This window comes from Malania oleifera, chromosome 6 (genome assembly GCF_029873635.1).
Source record: "Malania oleifera isolate guangnan ecotype guangnan chromosome 6, ASM2987363v1, whole genome shotgun sequence".
Taxonomy (NCBI): Eukaryota; Viridiplantae; Streptophyta; class Magnoliopsida; order Santalales; family Ximeniaceae; genus Malania; species Malania oleifera.
This window is the reverse complement of record NC_080422.1, coordinates 93,731,432-93,754,421: the sequence shown is the minus strand read 5'-3', so window position 1 is coordinate 93,754,421 and position 22,990 is coordinate 93,731,432. Positions and strand designations below refer to the sequence as shown.

Genomic DNA, 22,990 nt, shown 5'->3' with positions numbered 1-22,990 from the left:
AGGATGGAAGGAGCTGTTAGCGATTGGAGTGCAAACCAAACTTGTTACTTCCGTTAGAGACTCGAATGAAAGAAGAAAAACTGCTCTCTTGTGGACTCCAGCAGTCTAATATACTTCGAAAATGAGAAATGGCTTGATTTACAAGGATATTGATCCTAATATCAACTACAAAAAGCAGCAGATCATTGCTAATGTAAATATCTGTTTTTAACTTGGTTAATCGTAATATAATCTCTGCATAAGGCTTTAAGCCTTTGGTCATAAAGTTGCATATCTTTTGCCCAAAAAAAACTCAAAAAACTTATGCCTATTAGGAATCCAACTATTGTTCTCATGACTGAGAATCTAAACAACTTCAAATACACTAATAATGTTAATATTTATATGTAAATGGTGAGACCCATTGTCTATCCAAACCAACGTTGACCACATCAACCTTACATGGTGAAACTTAAGAAGCATAACTAGCAAAGTCTTAAATTCAATTTCGACTAAAATTTTGAGCCTCAAAAACACGGAAAATTTGATATCAATGTCATTACTGATTTCAATTTCAAAAAATTATGGAAATCACTAGTAAAGCATGGAATTATTTTATCAAACTTAAGAAATTGTCATTAAACATAACAATGCAAGATTTAGAACTAAAATATTATGAATAAAATACATCAATGACAACAATGTGGTGTATAAGGTGCAATAATTGTACTATAGTAATCTTCTTAAACATATTCAATTAAAGTAAATGAAATTCATAAATTAGTTAAATATCATTTATTGTACAAATACCAATAATTTAAATATAATTGACCAAATAAAATGTTTCAGCTAGTATATAACTTTATTTTTTTATACAATTTTGGAAGTATGAAAGCTATCATTCATTTCATTAATAAAAAGAATTTTTAAATTTCAACAAAAAAAATATTAATTAAAAAAGAAATTTTTATTTGGGTTTTGAATCTCAAATTTTAATTTTGAGGAACTCTTATTTTAGAGTTAAATTTCTCAAAATTTCTCCGAGATTTTGATAAATTTCAAATGATTTGTGGAAATTTTGACTAGAAGCCATTTCGATTTTGAGGGCGGTGGAAAGCAGAAATTTCAATGGAAATTTTGAAAATTTCAAAGAAATTTAAGACCATGCTAACTAGTATAATTATGAAAACTAATCATGTCTATTTTGTAGCTTCACTTGCTCCTGCCTATAAACTGCTTCAGCTAAAGGCCCAAACAACCCATTATAACTTACTTATACATCTTGCATTAAGTTTATGCAGAAAATATTAGCAATCAGCACGTGGATAATAATTAAAATGCAGCGATAAAATTGTTTAGGATTTGTGCTCTGTCAGCAGCAATCAACCTCTAAAATAGCCCAGCCATCACCATCTTCCTATGCACCAGCCATGGAAAATGTTGGATAACTCTTCTTGTTAAATTCCATAAGCAAACCTCACGAGCTCACCTGCTCACATACATTGTCCACCCATCATGACAATCAACATATTTAGGCCCCAATCACTTTCCTCCGAAAATTTTTTTTTTTTTTGCACAAAACTCAAAAACCATTTTCCTCCAGAAGCTTATCTCTCATGATTGTGACCACTAATTATCAAGACATGTAAATAAAGAAACAAACAGGAACGTCCAAGGCACTATGACAGATTTATTTTGTAAAAAATGCAGGAATATGGGAATGGTTTTGAGTACCATTATGACAGTTTTATTGCTTTTGTGTACCATCCAAATTTGGGTACTGAAAATATTTTTCTGCTAGATTATTCTATGCATAGGTCTTATGTCTCTCAATTGAACGATTTCCAAGGTTGTGTCCATATTCTACACTAAATTGCCAAGATTGATCAACTTTTGATCCATTAACAGTAGCAAAAATCAACATCAATATCACTAAATTTTTGCACAGAAGAACTGCTAAAAAGGACCACAAAGGCACAGAAATAAGACTAAAATATCAGAAGGGGGGTGGGGGAGAGTTCGCTGCAGACAGAAACACATAAATTGCAGGGGAAATAGATATTCCCTTGAGTAAATATACTTCCTTTTTATGTGGTTACTCTACGCTTCTTTGAAAATTAGGATGATTGGATATTAATGATGAAATAATGATATGTAAAGGGGTAAGTTCAGTAACAACAGAAAATTTCTGTGAAAAGCAGTTGCTTTTGTGTTTTCTTTCTTTCTTCTTCTTCTTCCTTTTTTTTTTTTTTGGTGCTTCCCTACTCAAATTGGAACATTCTTAAAACAAATACACATGCCATGTTTTTATACCATACACTGCACAACTAATTAATAATCCACACTTTGTCTTCAAAACATATTTAAAGTTTAGTTCATCTGACATAGCAGCTCATACATATCAATAAAGTCAACCTTCCCACTCGAACAAAATGGCAACATCAGATGCCAAACTTATATGTCCATGCATCAACCATTTCAAATTGGCATCGACTCAAAATAGGAAGAGCATGCATGAAATGTATTAACAGCCATACTCATATAGCAGAAACCTGACAGATATTATAGCAGCATTGATATCGCTCTAGTAATGTGTGTTTGAAGGGAAGAAGAAAAAGAAAAGGGGACGATGGAGGAAGAAGGAAGAAGAGAAGAGGGAGAGAATGCACAAGAGAGAGAGGGTAATCAGTTCTGAAATCTGAATTCAAAATATGATAACTGTCTGATGCAATATGCCAAATAAAGTACTTATACACCCAACATTACAACTAAAATAGTTAGTGGATAACCCCAAAAATACTTGAAATACATAAAATGAGCCTAAATTAACTAAACTCCTAGAATAATCAAAATTTCTAAACTAAAATAAGATTCCTAATTTGTAAAGCTATAGCTACAATATTATTATATAAGCATCTAAAGTTCACCATTGGCGGTCTTCCATCAAACTCCCATCTAAAATGGCATAGTAGCATTAACTCCATGAGCAGGAACAAAGCCATGTAGGAAAATCAAGAGTTGGCACAAACTGCACTGCATTGTCAATTACCATGGGAGAGTATCTAAAAGATCCTCGACATACATCACAAAAAGCTCCAATGACCTCTGCTAAAATAACAAGTCCTCCAAACAAGAAATCAATTTAATATCCAAATTTATTGGTGGCAGCTCAAGTAAATATGCATTCAGTCCATATTCAAGAAAGATAGAAAATGTTTCACTTGATTTGGTTAAAGAAGATGTGGAAGGAGAAGATGTGAGGCGTGGAGGTACATCTTTACAGGAAAGAGGAGAAATCATCTAAAGAGGATTTTCAAAAATGGGTTCCATGATTACAGAATTCTCGACTAACTCTGGAGCAACTAATTGTTGCTCATTCTTTGGGTTTGGAGTGAACAATCGAGGTTGAAGAGCATGGTCAAGATCATTGAAAACAGATCTGTCCTAGAAGTTGGCAACTCATCTTGAAGCTCATTGCAAGTCTCAACAACCAAGTTTGTAGATGAGTCCAAATCCATCTTTGGCCTAGAAGCCCCACCCATGTTTAAGGTCTCTGGAGACAAGTCTAAGTCCCTATTCTGAAAAGAAGATGTATGAGTCATGTCCATTGAAGAATAGAAAAAGTGTGGACTAATAATATGCAAATCATTTATGTAGTTGTAAGACTCAATTACCCAACAATTTACAAGAGCCTATTGGTATTTGATTGTTAATCCTCACACAGTCTAAAATTTCCAAAAAAATATCAAAATTTCTGTTGAAATTTTTGCTTTCCACCACTCTCAAAATCAAAATGATAGTTAATTACAATTTACAAAATTTTCATCAGAATTTTCATGAATTACTTGAAATTTATCGAAATCTCAAAACTCCAATGAAGTTTGTCAAAAATTAAGCTATGGTATTAAATTTCCTTGAGAGTTGAAACCCAGACTGTAATTAATGATTGTTAAAAGAAGGAGATGAATAGCTTTCAGACTTGAAATTATATGAAAAATTAAACTTTGATATAGTTACAACATTTTATTTGACTATTTATGTCCACATTATTTGTTGTACAACAAATAATAATCAAATTGTTTTTATATTAGTTGAATATTGTTTAATATCATTATTGCATTATAATTATTGCATCTCATACACCACATTCCTGTCCATGGTGACCTGATGACATTTTTTTAATAATATTTTAGTTCTAAATCTTGCATTATTATTATTTTATAATAATTTCTAAAGTTTCATATAAGAATTCTATGTTGTACTAGGAAGCATTGATAAAGGTACGGGATACGGATATGGCAGATACAGATTCGGCAATACAGAAATTTTGTAAAAATAAGGATATGTTATGGCCCAGGATATGTTAGTTAACTAACATATATATATTTATATATGAGAGGCATTATCAACCAATGCACCAGTCACAAATTTACTGGTGATAGAAGTAGACGATGAAGAACTCATGAAGCCATTACTGTCACAGAGTATTCGGTACACACTCTAATCACACTCAAATAAAGAATTAAAAAAATGAAAACAAACTATTATGTAAGTTCGTAACTAATTTCTTAACATGCTCCAATTTTGTTCATCATCCACCAATTTTTTAATAGCAATTTCTCATTTAAGTATTTAACCATCAAACACTGAAATTTCAAACACCAGTGCGCCACTACCACACAAACAAATGTACACTGAAACTGGAAGAGTGAGAAATTTATATTCATATCAGTTTGACCCCCAATTTAACAAATAGAAATCCCGATTCCCAGAGTTCAACTTCAACACACGCTACGGAGTAACAGAAAATAACTCAACAAACCCAGAAAGCCAAAATAATAATAATAATAATAATAATAATAATAATAATAAAACAATCTGCAACAGAACCCAGACGACCAACAAGAAGAAAGAGGGGGACTCACGGCTTAAAGAGGATTCAAGCCTTCAACGAAGCGACGTCCGGCGATGGAGGCTGCACCGCTGCAATGCCCATCGATGGCTAGGGTTGAAGGCTGCAATGTCAGGCGCTGGAAGCTGGTGTGGAGGTTCGAAGGCCGGCAGGGACGTTCAAAGGCCGAGACTCGCAAGGCTAGGGTTCCCTCATTCAGTGGCAGGCCGGCTCTTCACAATATGGAACTTGGCGAATGATTTAATTAGGGCCATAATATTTTGTTTAATTTTTATTTTTATTTCAAATTAATTTTTCTAACTTTTTAAAATGTAAAATCACTCATTAAAGTTTTATATTCAAGATTTTTAAATATTTTTTTTCTATTAATAATATATTCAATCCATTTAATCTTTCTTATAACATAATTGATCACAAATAATTTTTTATAAGTTTAAGTTTTGAAAAACTTCTTTTTACAAAAGTAGTCAAAGGTATCTTTAATAAAATTATATAAGCAATAAATGTATTTAGAAAATAATTTATCTTTTTTATAAATACATTGAGATTTGAAAAAAAAAATTAAATTGCATTTACTTTATATTTTAAAATATAATTTCATTTACTTGATAGTGGAAAAGTCAATGTATAAGAAGATAGCATTATAAATAATGTTAATATTATTATATTTAAAAAAAAAATTAGAGGCCCCAAAAATAGCAGACGCCTCAACGGCCTTAAGGTCGGGATGACACTGTTCAGTGGTTCAGAACTCAAAAATCATCATCTTCTCCTTCTTGACTGTGATGTGTGGCAACAGAGGGTGGGAACTTGGGAGGGGAGCGGGGTCGCTGGAGATTTGAAGTAAACTCACGAGCGAGAGCTAGGGTGGAGCTCAGCCCTTGTTTGTGTTCCCTTCTTCCCTATTTCCTTTTTTCTTTTAGGTTAAGTGGCCCAAAACGTTGCATTTCATATCCCAACGTATCCCAAGGGTGTCCCAACGTATCCAAACGTGTCTGGTACATGTCCAATCATATCCACGCCGTATCTATTTCAAATAATTCTATGGTTGTTGTAAATGAAATAAAAAGAGGAAAAAAAATTGGAACTATAAAAATTCAACAGTTTAGTTTTTCAGAAACTAGATGTTGTTAATCATCTTATTATCTCATTTTGTTATAAAACATGTCCGTATATAGACAAATACATTGGCATCCCAAATGTTAACCACGTAATGAACCATTATGTGGGCATACCAAAGGTTGTAACCTATTATCTAAATAGTCATCCACATAAATATACATGTTTTACAACACTTCCCCTTAAATAACTATATACTATGAATATGCCTCGTTAAAACCTCCACTAAGGAAAACCCTGTGAGACAAAACCTTAACGAAGAAAAAAAAGTACAATACACATACTTCCCCTAAAAAATACAACCAATTAAAAAATGTCTTTAAGTTGTCACATTCCAATATTATGTACATGATTTTTGAAAATTGAAGTTGGCAATGCTTTTGCGAATAGATTTGCTAAGTTGTCACTTGAACAAATTTTACAAATGTCAACATCTCATTTTTTCAGAAGTTCATAAGTGTAAAAAAACTTTGGTGAAATATGTTTAGTTCTATCACCTTTTATGTATCCACCTTTGATTTGTACAATACATACTGCATTGTCCTCGTACAATATTGTTGGCGTGTCATTCTCCAATGATAATCCACTTGTCCCTTTAATGTGTTGAATTATAATTCTTAACCATACACATTCACGACTTGTTTCGTGAACTGTCAATATTTCTTAATGGTTTGAAGAGGTAGCAGTGATCGTTTGCTTTACAGATCGTCATGAGATAGCAGTATCATTACATGTAAAAATATAGCCTGTTTGTGATTGAACTTTATGAGGATCAGAAATATATCCGGCATCAGCTTATCCTTTCAACACAGACTTTACTCCCTTTGAGTAAAACAAACTCATATCAGATGTGCCGCTAAGATAACGAAGAACATATTTTACTCCATTCCTATGTCTTTGAGTTGGTGTAGAGTTAAACCTTCCCAACAAATTTACCGCAAAAGCTATATCTAGTCTAGTGCAATTTGTAAGATACAAAAGTGCTCCTATTGCACTAAGATAGGATACTTTAGGACCAAGGATTTCTTCATCATCTTCTCGAGGACGAAAAAGATATTTTTTCACATCAAGTGAACGAACAACCATCGGGGAGTTTAGTGGATAAGATTTATCTATATAAAATTGTTTCGAGATTTTTTCTATATAAGAAGACTGATGAATAAGAATTCCACTTGTTAAATGTTCAACTTGAAAACCAAGACAAAATTTTGTCTTCCCAAGATCCTTCATTTCAAATTCTTTCATTAAGTAGTCAGTAAGTAGTCGTTAAGATCTCTTCTGGAGTTCTTACTATGTTTATGCCATCAACATAAACTGCAACTATAGCAAATTCAAAATTTATCTTCTTAATGAAAACACAAGGACAAGTAAGATTATTTTCATCTCCAATTTTCAACAAATATTCACTTAGACGATTGTACCACATTCGTCCAAATTGCTTCAATCCATACAAGGATCTTTGTAATTTAACAGAATACATTTTTCGTTGTTTTGGATTATATGCTTCAAGCATTTTAAATCCTTCAGAGAGTTTCACACACACACACACATATATATATATGTGTGTGTGTGTGTGTGTGTGTGTGTGTGTGTCATTATCCAATGAGTCATACAAGTAAGTTGTCACCATGTCCATGAGGCATATGTCGAGTCCTTCAGAAACCGTTAAACTAATCAAAAATCTAAAAGTAACTGCATCCATAACAAGGGAATAAGTTTCATTATAATCTATACCAGGCCTTTGGGAGAAACCTTGTGCTACAAGACGCACCTTGTATCTCACAATCTCATTCATTTCATTTCTTTTACGTACAAAAACTCATTTATACCCAACAAGTTTGACATTCTCTGATGTTTGGACTACTGATCCAAATATCTTACGTTTGGCTAATAAGTCTAGATTAGCTTGTATTGCTTCTTTCCATTTTGGCCAATCATTTCAACATTGACATTCTTCTACAGTTTGAGGCTCAGGCTCATTATCATTAATAATTTCTAAAGCAATTGCATATGCAAACTCAATGTCAACAACAACTTCATTTCTTCACCGCATATTTCCAAATTTTAATGAGATCTCATAATTTTCCAGTACCGGAACCACTTTTGATATTGCTTCTGGGGAAATATGGGATTGTTGATCTATATTTCTTTTAACCTCTTCTTGAGTGTTAATGAACTCTTTTGGAGTGTCACTTTTATTTATTTCCTTTTTCTTTCGAGGAATAGTATCGTTTGCACCAATTGGTCTACCACGCTTCTAGCGCACTTTAGATTCATTAACTGCTATTCGCATTGGGTGTTCTTTAGGAATAATCAATCTAGTAGGAATATTTGCAGTCAGAACATGTGATTGAGTGACCATTTTGGTGTCTATAACTTTTTTTTGCAACCAAAAATTCTAAGATGAGATATATTAGGTTGGTGGTTAAATACAAGTTGTGAAGGTGAAAACTCATGATATGCAGTTGGTCTAATACTAATCAAAGACGCAACATGCACTATAGTATGACCCCAAGAAGATGCAGGAAGTTTTGATCACATAAGCATAGGTCAAGCAATAAATTGTAAATGCTTAATAAAGGATTCCACTAAACCATTTTGTGTATGAACATGTGCAATAGAATGTTCAACACTCATTCTTATTGACATGCAATAGTCATAAAATGCTTTTTGAAGAAAATTTACCTGCATTATCTAAACGGACAATCTGAATGGGATGATAAGGAAAACTTGATCTTAACTTTATTATTTGAGCAAGAAATTTAGTAAAAGCAACATTACGAGTTGAAAGTAGACAAACATGAAACCATTGAGTGGAAGCATCAATTAAAACCATGAAATATCAAAATGGTTTACAAGATGGATGGATTGGACCACAAATATCTCCTTGTATTCTTTGCAGAAAAGATGGAGACTCTAAAGATAATTTAGATGGAGAAGGTTTAACAAGTAGTTTTCCTTGAGCACAAGAAGTACAAAAATAATTACCAGGTAAAAGAACTTTCTGATCCTTTAATGGATGTTCATGTGCATTTTTAATGATTCATCGCATCATACTTGAATCAGGATGGCCAAGACGATCATGCCAAAGTATAAAACTTCTAGGCTCGGAGCACTCCCGGTGCATGAAATTTGATTCTACCATCCTTATTTTTGTGAAATATAGGCCAGATGAAAAACTTGAAATTTTTTTTAATATGATCTTCTAGTTTGAAACTGTAGATATAATTAAAAAATATTTCATATCTCCTTCATTTTTTGTTTCAACATGATATCCATTGCGACGTATATCTTGACAACTTAGTAGATTTATTCGGGATCTACCAGAATACAACGCATCATCAATATACAATTTTGTCTTATTTAGAAACATAATGTGAACTCTTCCAGAGCCATCCATTACATTTGGAAAGCCAAATATTGTATTAATATTAATTTCAGCTAATGTTAATTGTAAAAAATATTTTTTAACATGAAGAATTGTGTGAGTCGTGTCACGATCTGCCAAACACATGTTATCCTCCATTTTATTAAGTTTATTTTGTATGATTTAGTAAATGAAAAGTAAAATTTAAGAATTAGGAAAGATAACAAAATATTATCAAGCATATTATATGTAAAACTTTTTAAAAAATTACATAAGTTAATTTTTTTCCAAAATAACATAAACATGAAGATAATTTAAAAATAGACATTTCCATCCTCAATCAAATGATCAATTTTGCCACTAGGATCCTAAAAAAAAATCAGAAACATCAAAATCAACATCCAAAGGAGACTCATACTTAGCATCAATGAGTTCAGACAAATTCACTTCAGTATTTTTCCCTTTTCCTTTTAACGATGTCTTGTAAAGATCAACTAGGTGTTTAGGAGTGTGACATATTCGAGATTAATGACCTTTTGTTCCATACCTATAGCAAATGTTGTCATTATTTTGCACTTTGTTATTTTGTTCAGAGTTTTCTTTATTCTTTGCCTATTTTCTTTGAGTCTTTTTAGTACCTTTGCTTTCAAACTTTGAAAGATGTTCATCACGGGTCCAACAATTTTTCCTACCACGACCCCTTTTACCACCACGACCTCGTCCACAACCTTGAAAAGAAGTCACATTCACTTCAGGGAATGATATTGAGCCAGTTGGATGAGATTGATGATTTTTCAACAAAAGCTCATTAATTTGTTCAGCCACAAGTAAACAAGAAATTAACTTAAAATATTTTATAAATCTACATTCTCGATATTACTGATGCAGGAGCACATTTGAGGCATGAAAAGTGAAATATGTTTTTTCTAATATATCATCATCGGTAATTTTTTCTCCACATAACTTCAATTAAGAGTTAATTTTGAACAAGGCTAAATTATATTTACTTACATTTTTAAAATTTTACAATCGTAAGTGTATCCAGTCATATCAAGCTTTTAGAAGAATTACAATTTTTTTGTATTCATATCTCTCCTTTAATTTGTTCCAAATGACTAATGGATCCTTAATAGTAAGATACTCAATTTTCAATTCTTCGTGTAAATGGTGTCGAAGGAAAATCATTGTCTTTACGCAATCTTATAGGGATGCTTGACTTCCTTCTTCAATTGTATTTCCATGATTCATAGCATTAAGGTGAATCTCAGCATCAAGTGCCCATGGCAGATAATTTCTTTCAGAAATATCAAGGACAATGAATTCAAGCTTTGTAGGTTTTGACATCATAAAGTCACTTTGAAAACAAATAAAAATTCAAAATTAGGTAAATATTAAATGGAAATGTTATTCTCACATATATCCCAACATAAAAATATTTAAGGACACGTACTCAAGATAAGAGATATAGTTAACATATAAATATAGTTTGATGAAAAACTTAAATTATATATATAATATATGTTAAGGGAAAAAAGATTCTTGCCTTAGAATAATACCAACGAAACTTGCTATATCATTAAAGACTTGATCGTGCTAATAACGTGCTGTAAATGAAGTAAAAAGAGGAAAAAAAAATTGGAGCTATAGAAATTCAACAGTCTAATTTTTCAGGAACTAGATGTTGCTAATCATTTTATTATCTCATTTTGTTGTAAAACATGTCCTTATATAGGCAAATATATTGGCATCCCAAAGGTTAACCACATAATGAACCATTATGTGGGCATATCAAAGGTTATAACCTTTTATCTAGATAGTCATCCACATAAATATACATGTTTTACAACAATGGTTAAATTTTCAAACAAAATAAACTAAACCAAATTAATTTTGAAATCAAACCTAATGAGAGCAATTAGTTTAGTTCAGTCTGAAGTTTGCACAACTTAATCAATGAGAATTTGAACTAGACTAATAAAATTTTTTGATATTAGAATTGGTGTTAATGGTGTGTAGCTGAAGAAACCTCTTAGCTTTTAGCCTCCATTTGGGAGGGATGGAAATATCACATAAATTAGTCAATCCTTAAAGAATGAATGGGAATATCATCTGAATCAGCTAATCTCTTGATTTTAGGATGAATGAAGGGAATATTCTATTCTCAAGGGACTCCCTCAAGCTTATATGGTTAAAAATGCATTATAACTTGTCGTAGAAGGATATTATCTGTCAAAAGCCTCCCTCGAGCCGATAGGTTTGTGATCTTGATCCCAATTTATCGTAGAATAACTTGAAAATATTCATGTTCAAGTCCCTTAGTAAAAATGTCAATCAATTGTTGATGTGAGGGAACAAATGCCCAGTTGAGAAGCTTGGTTTGGACTTTCTCTCTGACAAAATGACAATCTAATTCCATATGTTTTGTTTTGTCATGGAAAACTACATTAGAGCCAATATGCCTGGTTGACTTGTTGTCATAGAACAATTTAATCTGCCTTGGGACTTCTGCAAACAAATCCTTAAAAAAGAGAACTACCTATCTCCTTTGTTGTCTTAGTCATAGTCTTATGTTCTACTTCTATAGATGATAGGACTACTGTGGGTTGTTTCTTGGATCTACAAGTTAGAGGGACACTTCAAAGAAATGTCAAAAATCCTGTTACAATCGCTTTTTTTGGGGGGCAAGTAGCCCAATTAAGATCATAATAAGCCTCTAAAGCAAGGTCATTATCTTTAAGATAGAGGACTTTTTGGCTTGGTGACTTACTTATATACCAAACAAGCCGCTTTGCCATATCCATATGTAGCTTTCTTGGATCCTTTAAAAATTGGTTGAGCAAATGAACTCCATATAATAGGTCTGACTTGGTTAGAGTTAACTACAAGTGTAACACTTCGAACCCTTAAACCCGAGTTCGGCGCATTATACCTGATAAAATCTCTAATAAATCATGATCCATAACATACGCAGCGGAAAACATAAACAAAATTTCCATATAATATAATACCAAAGTTTACTAATTTCTATCTATAATTCAAAGTATCCATCCAACACTTGCATTTCCACATGTACATACATCTCCAAAAGCATTTCAATATTTTCACAACCATTCCGTTCTCAACAGGCTTAACACATAAAAACTTAAAACATAAATATATACATTCCCCCAAAGTATATAAAAAATATACCCTTTCTCTTTATACAATCCTCAAAAGGCTAAAAACCCTCGAGCTCTCTAAGCCTGACCTCAATGATGTCCTGAAAAAGAAATAATCATATTTGGGTGAGACACATCTCAGTAAGGGAAGAAACATACATATTAAAACAGCGTGTGGCCAACATAAGATAAATAGATTTTATTTTTATTTCATTTTCAAATCATCATATAACATTGAAATCATTTTCTAAATCTAAACAATCACATGCAAATATTTAACCCACGAGATTACCTAAGGATAGGGGTGATTACCCGCCCATACAAGTAGCACCCCTCTGCTCTGATACTTAGGTAGCCCTAAGGTCACAATTAAAACATACCAGAGCACTCACCTTACTCAGTAAGCCCTCAAGTGGTAGATTAATCTTGTACTCATACAGTTTAACAATAGTTTACCGGCAAAAGCCCTAAGGATAGGGAATTCTACCCACCCATACAAGTAAGTTCCCTCTGCCCTAGTGCGTTATGCAACTATTGCCACATCTGAAGCTACGAGTGCACTTGCTTTACTCAGCAAGCCTTCAGGCGAAGAGTGTGCCCCGCCCAAACGTAACATGTTCTACATACATAAACACTTCTAATATCATAATACATCATTCTTTCCATCATTATTCAATCATTCACATTTTTTTATGTTCATAACTTAACATTTTCTTTTGTTTCACTTTAAGTGATTCTTTCCCATTTGTATCATTCACATTTCTAATCAGTTAGTCCACATAGAAATGAGTTAGATTTGCTAACATGGCTTTCTTTCAACTGTCTTACATTTACATGGTGCATTTAACATACACAGACAACATTGTCCATAACACATTTTATTCTCATTGTTTTACTTACTTAACCTGCATCTCGTACATTTAACATATATTTGCACAGATTCTCATGCCACACAATTTAGTAGTAAAATTCATACATATTTCTCATAAAATAAGTTAACCCACATTTAACATTTATATGCTCAAAATACATTTCATTTCTTATTTAATTCATCAGAAAATTCTTTTCACGTTTATTCGTTCACTTTCAGATATACATAACTATACCGACAATCCTAGACTCAAAAAACATAAATTTCATGGCTGGCATTTTAAACCCACATAAAAACATATATACATAAATAACACATAATTATTTTTAATTCATAAAAACTTGATTTAATACATAAATTTCTCTCTTACCTGAATTCTCGAACTACACTGACAGGGACTCTGGAAAAATACCTGCAGCGCTCACCTGGATCCTGAATCAAAAATTATAATTTCATGTTATTAATCATGAATAAAATATTATTTTAATATTTTCTAGACCCATAAATTCTAAATAAATAAATATACCCTTAAATATAGTCAAATTACTAAATTTTTCAAATTAATTAATTTATTTCCCCAAAATACTACCCATCTAGCCTTCCCTAGGCTTCACACACCTCAAATTAACATTTAAACAATATTTAACACTCCCACTTAATTTTCTAAATTATGTCTGCGGGGCCCAAATTACACCCGCGACACTCTTCCGATTCCTGAATCAAAATCCTAATTTCATTTAAATTATTCCTAAATAAAATACTATTTAAATATTTTTTAAGGTCATAATTTTCAATTAACAGTTATACCCGCAAATTTAACTAATTTGCCAAATTTCCCAAATCTCACTCTCGCTTTGGAGTAGGGTTTAGAAAATCCCAATTGAAAAGTTGCTTACGTCAAAATGAAGGCAATCGCGACTAGGACCACGTGGTGGTTCCCGATTGCCGATTTAACAGCATATTTAAAGCAAACTGAGAAAATGGGGAAAAATTACATTTCCCCAGGAGCAGTACCTAAGTCGTTCCCACGACCAATCTGCTCCAATAAAAATGTCGGCAACGGAACCAGGAATCCAACGGCACCTTCCGTTTCCCGATCCATTGCAAATTTGTCGAGAAATTGAGAGAGAGGGACGGAGACGGAGGTGGAGTGCGGCCGCAGCAGGAACTTGCAGAGGAGGGGGGGCGTGTACCTCTGCTTCTTCTTTCTTCTCCTTCTTCTTTTTTCTTCTTATCTTCTTTTACTTTTAACTTTAGAGATGTATATATATATATTATATAACTAATTACCTATATATATATATGTATATCTTATTTCAATTAGTTTTTAGTTTTTTTTTTTAAATCCAATGTAATAAAAATTTAATTTAATTACTAATTATTTAATTATTTAATTTATCTTAATTTAATTTAATTTCTTAAATTTTAATATTTTTTTCCATGCCATTCCTTTTATTTATTTATTTGTTATTTTATCTATTTTTATCTTTATTATTTCAATCATTTTAATTTTTCGGGTCTTTACAACAAGAGTCTCCCAATCAATCTCCTGTAGGCACATGGATTCTCTATTGGCTCACCAATTTTCATTGAAAGCCTACTTGTTGCGAAATAGGTGTTTTTACGATCTTGGCATCTTCAAACCCAATTTCTGCTATAATATCATTAATGAGCCTAAGTATTTGATTTAAAATAGCCCTTGAAGATACTTCTTGAATTACGCACAATTTTCTTTATCATTATTGGATGAGATCATCGACACATACAATTACCACCATTTTACCTTCTCCTTTTGATAAAGTGAATAGAGACTTGTTTGAAACACTTTGCCAAAATCTATACTTTGGTAGAGCTTCTAAGAGCTTTCCGAACCATTGCCCTGAGGCCTGTTTTAGGCCATGCAAGGACTTAAGTAGTTTGCAAACCATTTCTTTTTCTTTGTTGAATAGACCTTATCGCACTTTCATGAAAACCTCATCGTCTAAGTTCCTATGAAGAAAAGCATTGTTGACATCAAGTTGATTTGATTCCCAACCTTTAATTATAGCAACTAAAATGAGACCTTCACCGTCACAAACTCTACTACTGGTGCAAAAAGTCTCATTGTTTTCAAGGCTTGCGACTTGGCTATAGCCTTTTGCAACTAGCCTAGTATTATATCTTTCCCTTGTACCATCAAGTTGTACTTTATCTTGAAGGCCCTTTTTCATTTGATTGCCATTTTTCCCTTTAGGAAATTGTACAAAACTCGAAAGTACTATTTTTGATTAAGGTCTTTCGTTCCTTGTCCATCGCCTCTTGCCATTTTGGGCTTTCTAGTGAACAATTCTTGCAAATAAAAAATATTACAAGATGATTTATTAGGAGCCTTGCCATGAACACCTTGAGGTGTGATTATAGGAGATTCTTGTTTCAAGGGGAAGTCTTCTTTATGGGAGTAATTCAAGACATAATCCTATATGCATCTAGGTGGTCTTCTTTTCCTTATTGACCTTGCCACCTGTCCTCTATGTTGTTTATCACTATGGATTTCTTCCTGAAAGTCTTCAGTTGTCTCGTGTTCAACCACTAACTTTGCTTCTCATTCTGCTTCTTCTCCTTCTAAATGGCCTTTGATTTCTTGATCTTTTTTGCCACCAAAAGATTCTTCATCAATTCCAATGTTCCCATGAGTTACTCGAATTGAATTTTAGTGTTGGTGGTTTTTTTATATTTTCCATTTTGAAATGGAAACAAATCTTCATGAAACGTCAAATCTCTTGACTCCTATATCCTCTTTATTTCTATCTTAAGGACCTTATAACCTTTTTTTTCCTAGAGTATATCCCAGAAATACAGATCACCTTGACCTTGATGCAAACTTGTCAAGGGGCTTCGGATTGCTAAATACATAGCATAGGCATCCAAAGAAATGCAAATGCTCGTATGATGGCTTATCTTGAATAAAATTTCATAGGATCCTCTTAGTCTTGGGGTTGGAAAAAATTGATTAAATGGGCTATTTTCATAACACATTCTCCCTAATATAATAGGGGAATATTGGATGGAAATCTTACAGCGCGGGGCACCTCAAGAAAATTCTTATGTTTCCTCTCCATAACACCATTCAACACCATTTTGCTGTGGTGTATATGGACAAAAGGTTTGGTGAAGCATCCCTTGATTTGTCACAAACTTTTAAAAATTCCGTACCACAAAATATGGGTCATTGTCAGATTAACTTTCTTAATATGCACACCAAACTTAGTTTTGATCATTTTAACAAAATGTTCAAACAAATTTGGAGCTTCCGCCTTGGATTTCATGTATATCCAAATGCTCCTAGAACAATCAACAACAATTGTGAGGAAACACAATAATTCGTCTGTCTTAACACCATAAGATTCTAATGTATCAATGTGAACTAAATAAAAATATTGTTAGATTTATCATTTCTGATAGGGAAAACACTTTGAGATTGTCTCGCTTTATGACATGCGTTGCGTAATCCTAGGTTTTTATTGTTTGAAAAATTAAATTACCAAAAAGAAGACTTTACTCTTGAAATTGGAATATGCCTTGCTCTTCGATGGAGTATCTCTGTCCTTGCAGCCATTAAGGCAACATTGACTCAAACCCTTCCTCCTTGATCAATGTAGTAAAGATCCCCCTTAAGCTTGCCCACTCCAATGACCCGCCTGGTGAAAAGGTCATGTATGACACAACCATTAGGGTGGAAGTCAATGGAGCAATTTAGTTCCCTTGTTAACTTATTGGTAAGAATTAAATTACAATTGAAATATGGCAAATATAAAACATTTTTCATAAGAATATTGAAACCTATTTCAGTCTTCATAGTCAATTTTACTTCGACAACTCCTCCATTAGGTAATTACACTAATGGGGTTTTCTAGTCTCGCATTTTCTTTGAGCTATGTTGTAACGACCCGAAAATTCATACATACTTTTTTTTTCCATAATAAGCCCTGATACCACAACTGTCACAACCCGCACCCAAAAAGGGGCCCTGGGTACATTCTTTCCATGTCATAATATAAATATATATAGCAGAAGCACAATACCATCCAAATAATACCTACAAGAGTACTATCTCACAACTAGTACATATACAATACCCAAAAACCCATATTACAACCCCAAATTGTCCAAAAACCACTAAATATAAACAAGGTGGTATCCTACCTAGCTCACTTTCAGCCAGATCGTCTAGGTACCGCCCTGGAGCTCCTAGATCATGTTTCCTATAGGTCTTGAAAAGTTAATATGTTGGATAGGGTGAGACACTTCTCGGTAAGACGGAATAGATTATCATCAGTGTATGGCTAGCACGAGTTTTAGTAAACATATATATATATATATATATATATATATATATATATATATACATTTCCCAATTTCTTTATCCGAACAAATATGACACTTACATAATATAACACACACCTATACAATTGGAAATGCTCATTTTCTATCATCATAATATAAAGTAGTTCAATAAATAATTTCATTTACATAAATTCACATATATGCGTAAAAAAACCCCCTTTTAGACATACATCATCGCCATGTATAAACCCCTGTGGTCAGGGTTGTGCGGTCCGAAGAGTGGACCTAACCCTAGTTGGCCCACCAAGTTAAGTCAAACCTCATGTTTGAAAGTCCAATTTGTCTATCCAGTCTGGTCTAGACTCCAAGGGGGTACACAACCCTTTCGTGGCCAAATTGACTTGTCAATACCAACACTTCTATCCAAAACAGTGTGGCTGCACTATCTCACATACTAGCTACGATACCATGCTCTCATCACATTTGGTCATCAGGGTTCTTAAACCATATAATGCAATTTAAGTAATAAAAATTGATATATATATATATATATATATATATAAACTCATTTCGTAATTCAGTATAACATCTGGCATATAAAAACCCGGCATTAAGTCGTCATATAAAATCCGCGGCATATAGCCATCAAATCAAACCCTCAGCATACAACAGTCAAATCAAACCCTCGGCGTACAACTGTCAAATCAATCTCGGCATTCAGGTGTCATTACAAGTTTCACCATTTCCACCACAATTCCAGTATTTACATCAATCAGTATAAATTACATTTCCACCATATACTACCATAAAAACTCAGATTCAATTGTACAGTATCATATAAATAATTTTCATGTCACACTATTTTTAATTGATAACTCATAATACACTAAATTGCCGAGAAAACATATATTTTTCCTGAAAACTAGATATGAACATTTTCATCATTTTATTTAACCAAAACTATATTTTTAGGAAACAAAAATGATTCACCAACACATTTTAGGTTTTTCCCCAAAGACGTATAATAATTAAAAAAAATCCATTTCATATGTCTGAATCAACTAAAAATCATATATAACATATACAAGTTCATATGTTCAAATTTAATTGGTTCAAATTTAAGAAAAAACTGACATAACCTATTCCCCTTACCTTATCCTAGGAGATATGTCTACGACGATCCTACGATAAATCCACTTCGATTAAAATGTTGGTGGTCGAATTTGAAACCTAAGGATATTTTTCGTTCTTTAATCGGCGCACGTATCACCGAAAAATTGAGGAGAGAGAGAAAGTGGGTTGAGGAGAGAGAAAGTAACGTGTGAATGAGAGTGAGAGAGAGAGAACGCCGGGAGGGGGCCTTAAATTGGAAGAAACCAAATTTGAAATCTTTCAAAAGAAGATTCAACTTTACATATATAATATAATATCATTATTATATTATTACTTTATAAATATCTTACTTTTAACTTTTTGTTTTATATATATATATATATCATATCACCTCATTCACCTATGAATTATGCTATTTAGCTTATTACCTTATTTAATTAATCACCTAATTAATTAATCAATCAATTAATTTTTTTTCTCTTGGGCTGGGGTTTCTACATATGTTGCATTCAACACTATGTGGTAGGATGCATCAGTGTCTAAAAATACATTCCATAGATTTTTCCCTCATTCTACCTACATTCTCGACATTTGTGGTTAGTGCAAACTGTTTCTTTCTTGTCAACAGAGTCATTAGTTGATCGTATTGCTCTTGAGACAAGTTTGTTAAGTACACATTCTATTGATTGGTTTATCCTTGGTTTGGTTCCTTCACTGAAATTATTGTGTGGGTTGTGGGTTTCCCTTTCTTTTTGCCTTGCCAAGATATTAGATAACCAAAGATTTCAAAGTAATTATCCTTGGTGTGACCAATTTTTTTTTTTTAATAGTCACACCTCGGTTTTCTATTTTGATCTTTGCCAATATAACCATTAGTATTCATTTTGAATTCTACTGGTTCTACAACAGGTCTCCCAATTGTCACCTCCTCTGAGGTTAACAATGAGTAAGCATGTGATAGGTTGGTTAGTGGGTCTTTACTAGAAAATTGGACTTGGCAACTCTATAAGCATCATTCATGCCCATAACAAATTATTGGAGCCTTTCCTCCTTTGCTTTCGCTACTACACCACATGTGATCCAATGCATCTTATCTTATGCGGCTTCTAAAAATCACTCAATTGCTCCTATAAATCCTTCATTTTGACATAATATGTGCTAAGATAGTCATATCTCCTTGGTGCATATTTGCTATTTTATGCTTAATCTCTTAAATTCTTGGGCCACTTCCTTGTGAGAATTGCTCCTCAAGATTTTTCCACATGCCAAATGTTATGTCATGGTAAACTATGCTATTGTGTAACTCTTATTCAAAGAGTTTAAGAACCAAGACATTATTGTCAAATTGCAAGTAATTCAATCTTTTTTCGGATAACCTTCTTGAGGTTTTGGAAGCTCTCTGTCTATGTACACAATCTTGTGCTTAGAAATGAAGACATTGGTTACTACTCTTCTCCAACTTGAGCAGTTCATCCCTTCAACAAGTGTGTGACCAGTTGGTTACCTGCTCTATCGGAGCCACTCAGCTAGTAGTGTGTTGGCTTATCGGTCTTGCTTGATGCCCCTTTGGTGAATGTTGTTGCTTCTACCATCTAGTTTTCTTGATCAACTTATTTGTCAAATTTTAGTTAGGCGTATCATAACTTCATATTTGAGGACAATCAACTTGCTTTGATACCATAACAAATTGTATAAATTGTTTAACTATTTGCTCTATTATTTATAGAAATGATACAAACATTTATGCAAAAGAGTGGTGGCCATAGAAGGAAAATACTGACAAAAAAGGGGGGGTACTAGATTCTACATGAATTAGCCATTCCCTTGATTGCTACTGATGAGTTGTATAATTACCTTTGAATGACAAAAGAAGGTGAGATTGACTAGATTCTACACAAATTATTCAATCGCTTGATTTTAAGATGGGAATATCATATGAATCAATTAATACCTTGATTTCAAGATGAATGAATGGGAATATCCTATTCTCAAGATGTAGTTTGTTTTTGAATTTTCCGATTAATCACATTATTAAGACCAAATGTCTATGTGATTAAAGAAATTATATAACTTAGCATTTAACTTTAATCATAATTGGTTTGCTGAGTGAAATGTACATTTGAGAGTTGGAATCTTTTGAATGGGAGTCAATATATTGAATTATATAAATTCTAAATATCAATTTTGCAAGCTTATAATGACATAGAAAGTGCAAAAAAGAAAAAAAAAAAAAAAAAGAGTTGATGTTGCTGAATTTTGAAGTCATGGCCACTTGTAAAGTTGTTTGGTTTGGCACTAAAATGAATTGCACTAGTTTTCTTAATGATACATGTTGACTTCAAGTTCAAGCGGCCAATTTGGTTGTCAATTTGTTTGGTGATCATTTTGTATCAAGTAAGTGTAGATAATCAAATCATTGCATATCTGACTTATCTATTTTATTTTAGAAAACGTAAATGCCACTTTATTTTAGTTTTGAAAAGGGAAAATTAAGGAAAATCTTTTAAAAGATATTTAGATTCACGAGTATAATTATGAATAGGGAAGGTAGCCTCTTCAATTCCTTTTTAAGGAATTTAAAGAGCTAGTAGCTTAGCACCCTACAATAACCATTCTACAACACCCATTTTACTTACCTTATGTATGTGTGTTATGTCGTTCTCATAAAAAGCAATCTTCTATGAAAAGTAATCATTTAAAAAAAATCATGGAGAATAAGTTATGGCAATGACTAGTCGACCGTATGTAGAGATTGGTCAACAACTTGTAACAACCTTCTCCTCATTTTGGTATTTTATAGAAAGATTTGTATACCTAAAATCTCTTTTGAAGAAAGTTTTCATAAGGTCTATGCAAAAGCCTTAACCTCATAAAGACCCTACTACTCTATGTCTTTTCAATAAGAACAAACATTTATACAAAAAAAAATTCAAAAGAAGAAATAAAGGAAAAGAAGAAAACTTCTTGCTTTTTTAGTTGTTATGGCTGGATCTATCGATCTAGACCGCTTATATATCCTTTAGAAAGAAATCAAGTCACTTGTAGTTCATCAAAACATTTTCCAATCAAAACCTAAAAAATATTTTGATGATTTTTGAAATCTTTGAAAAAACTTGAAGTTTTTTATTGAAAAATCTCCATTTTATTTGAAAATTTTAATTTTCAGTGAACTCTTTACAAAAGCAGAGTCTTGAAAAGCAAGTTAAAGTTAGAAAAGAAAATATTTTATCCTTAAGTCTGATTACTTACAAAAAATACTATTTTTTTTCTTACTTTCACTTTGAAAAAAATTGATTTTTTTTATGGAAGAATCATAAACCCGTCTTGAAAACTCATGTTAAGAAACTTAAAACCTCTTAAAAATGCCCAAAAGCCACACTATCAACATTCATTCCAGAAATTTAATTTAAAAGCTCGATAACATTTGAAATCTTTTTAAATCACTTAAGAAAGTGAATTTCTTTTTCATTCTAAAAAACTATGAAACCGCATCATGATCTTAGCAAGCAAACTCAACCATATACTTTGATAAATGTTTTGATCTATTAACATTATTAAAATTTTGAAAAAAAAAATAAAAATGGTAAAAAAAAAAATATAACCTTTGGATTAAGCGGTCGATCGCCTTTAGAGACAAGTCGACTGTTGATGATAACCAATGGCTACATTTTTTAATATTGTGAGGAGCGATCGATCGCACCTATAGGCAGATCAATTGTCTGTATGTCCTTTTCTTGAAAAATGGTTTTTTTTTTGGATAAATCTTATGCAGTTTCTCTATAAACTCAAACTTCGATTTTATCCTAAATGAATCCTAGGTGACATTTCATCAAGAAATCATGCAAAAAAATGAAAACAAAAACCTACTACATAGTACACATAGTTTTATGCAAAAACTCAAATAATACTTGAAAATGAGCAAAACAGAATGATATAATTGACTTTATATCATTGTTGCAATGGTATTTCAAGTAGGAAGTGCACTCACCCAAAAAAATCCAATAACAAAAATAGAAGTAGATGGTCTCTTCAAGTTTTTCCCAAAGTACTATTCTTTTTTACAACCAAAGTTTCATAATTTGTAGCAGTCAATCGTTGTAACATTTCTTTACTCTTTATTTCTATATTTTCAACTAGATTATAAAATT

General features: G+C 32.4%; 1 protein-coding gene across 4 annotated transcripts in view; it reads right to left on the bottom strand.

The window, feature by feature from the left end:
* LOC131157082 (probable RNA methyltransferase At5g51130) overlaps nucleotides 1–5,120 on the bottom strand; it is a 28,301-nt gene extending 23,181 nt beyond the window's left edge. For 3 of the 4 annotated variants that reach the window (XM_058110961.1, XM_058110960.1, XM_058110959.1), the window contains exon 1: nucleotides 4,905–5,112. The gene's annotated coding sequence lies outside the window, so the exon portion shown is untranslated. Of the gene's footprint in view, nucleotides 1–4,904 lie in introns of all 4 variants that reach the window. The other variant, XM_058110958.1, reaches the window with a different exon arrangement.
* Nucleotides 5,121–22,990: the final 17,870 nt, after the last annotated feature.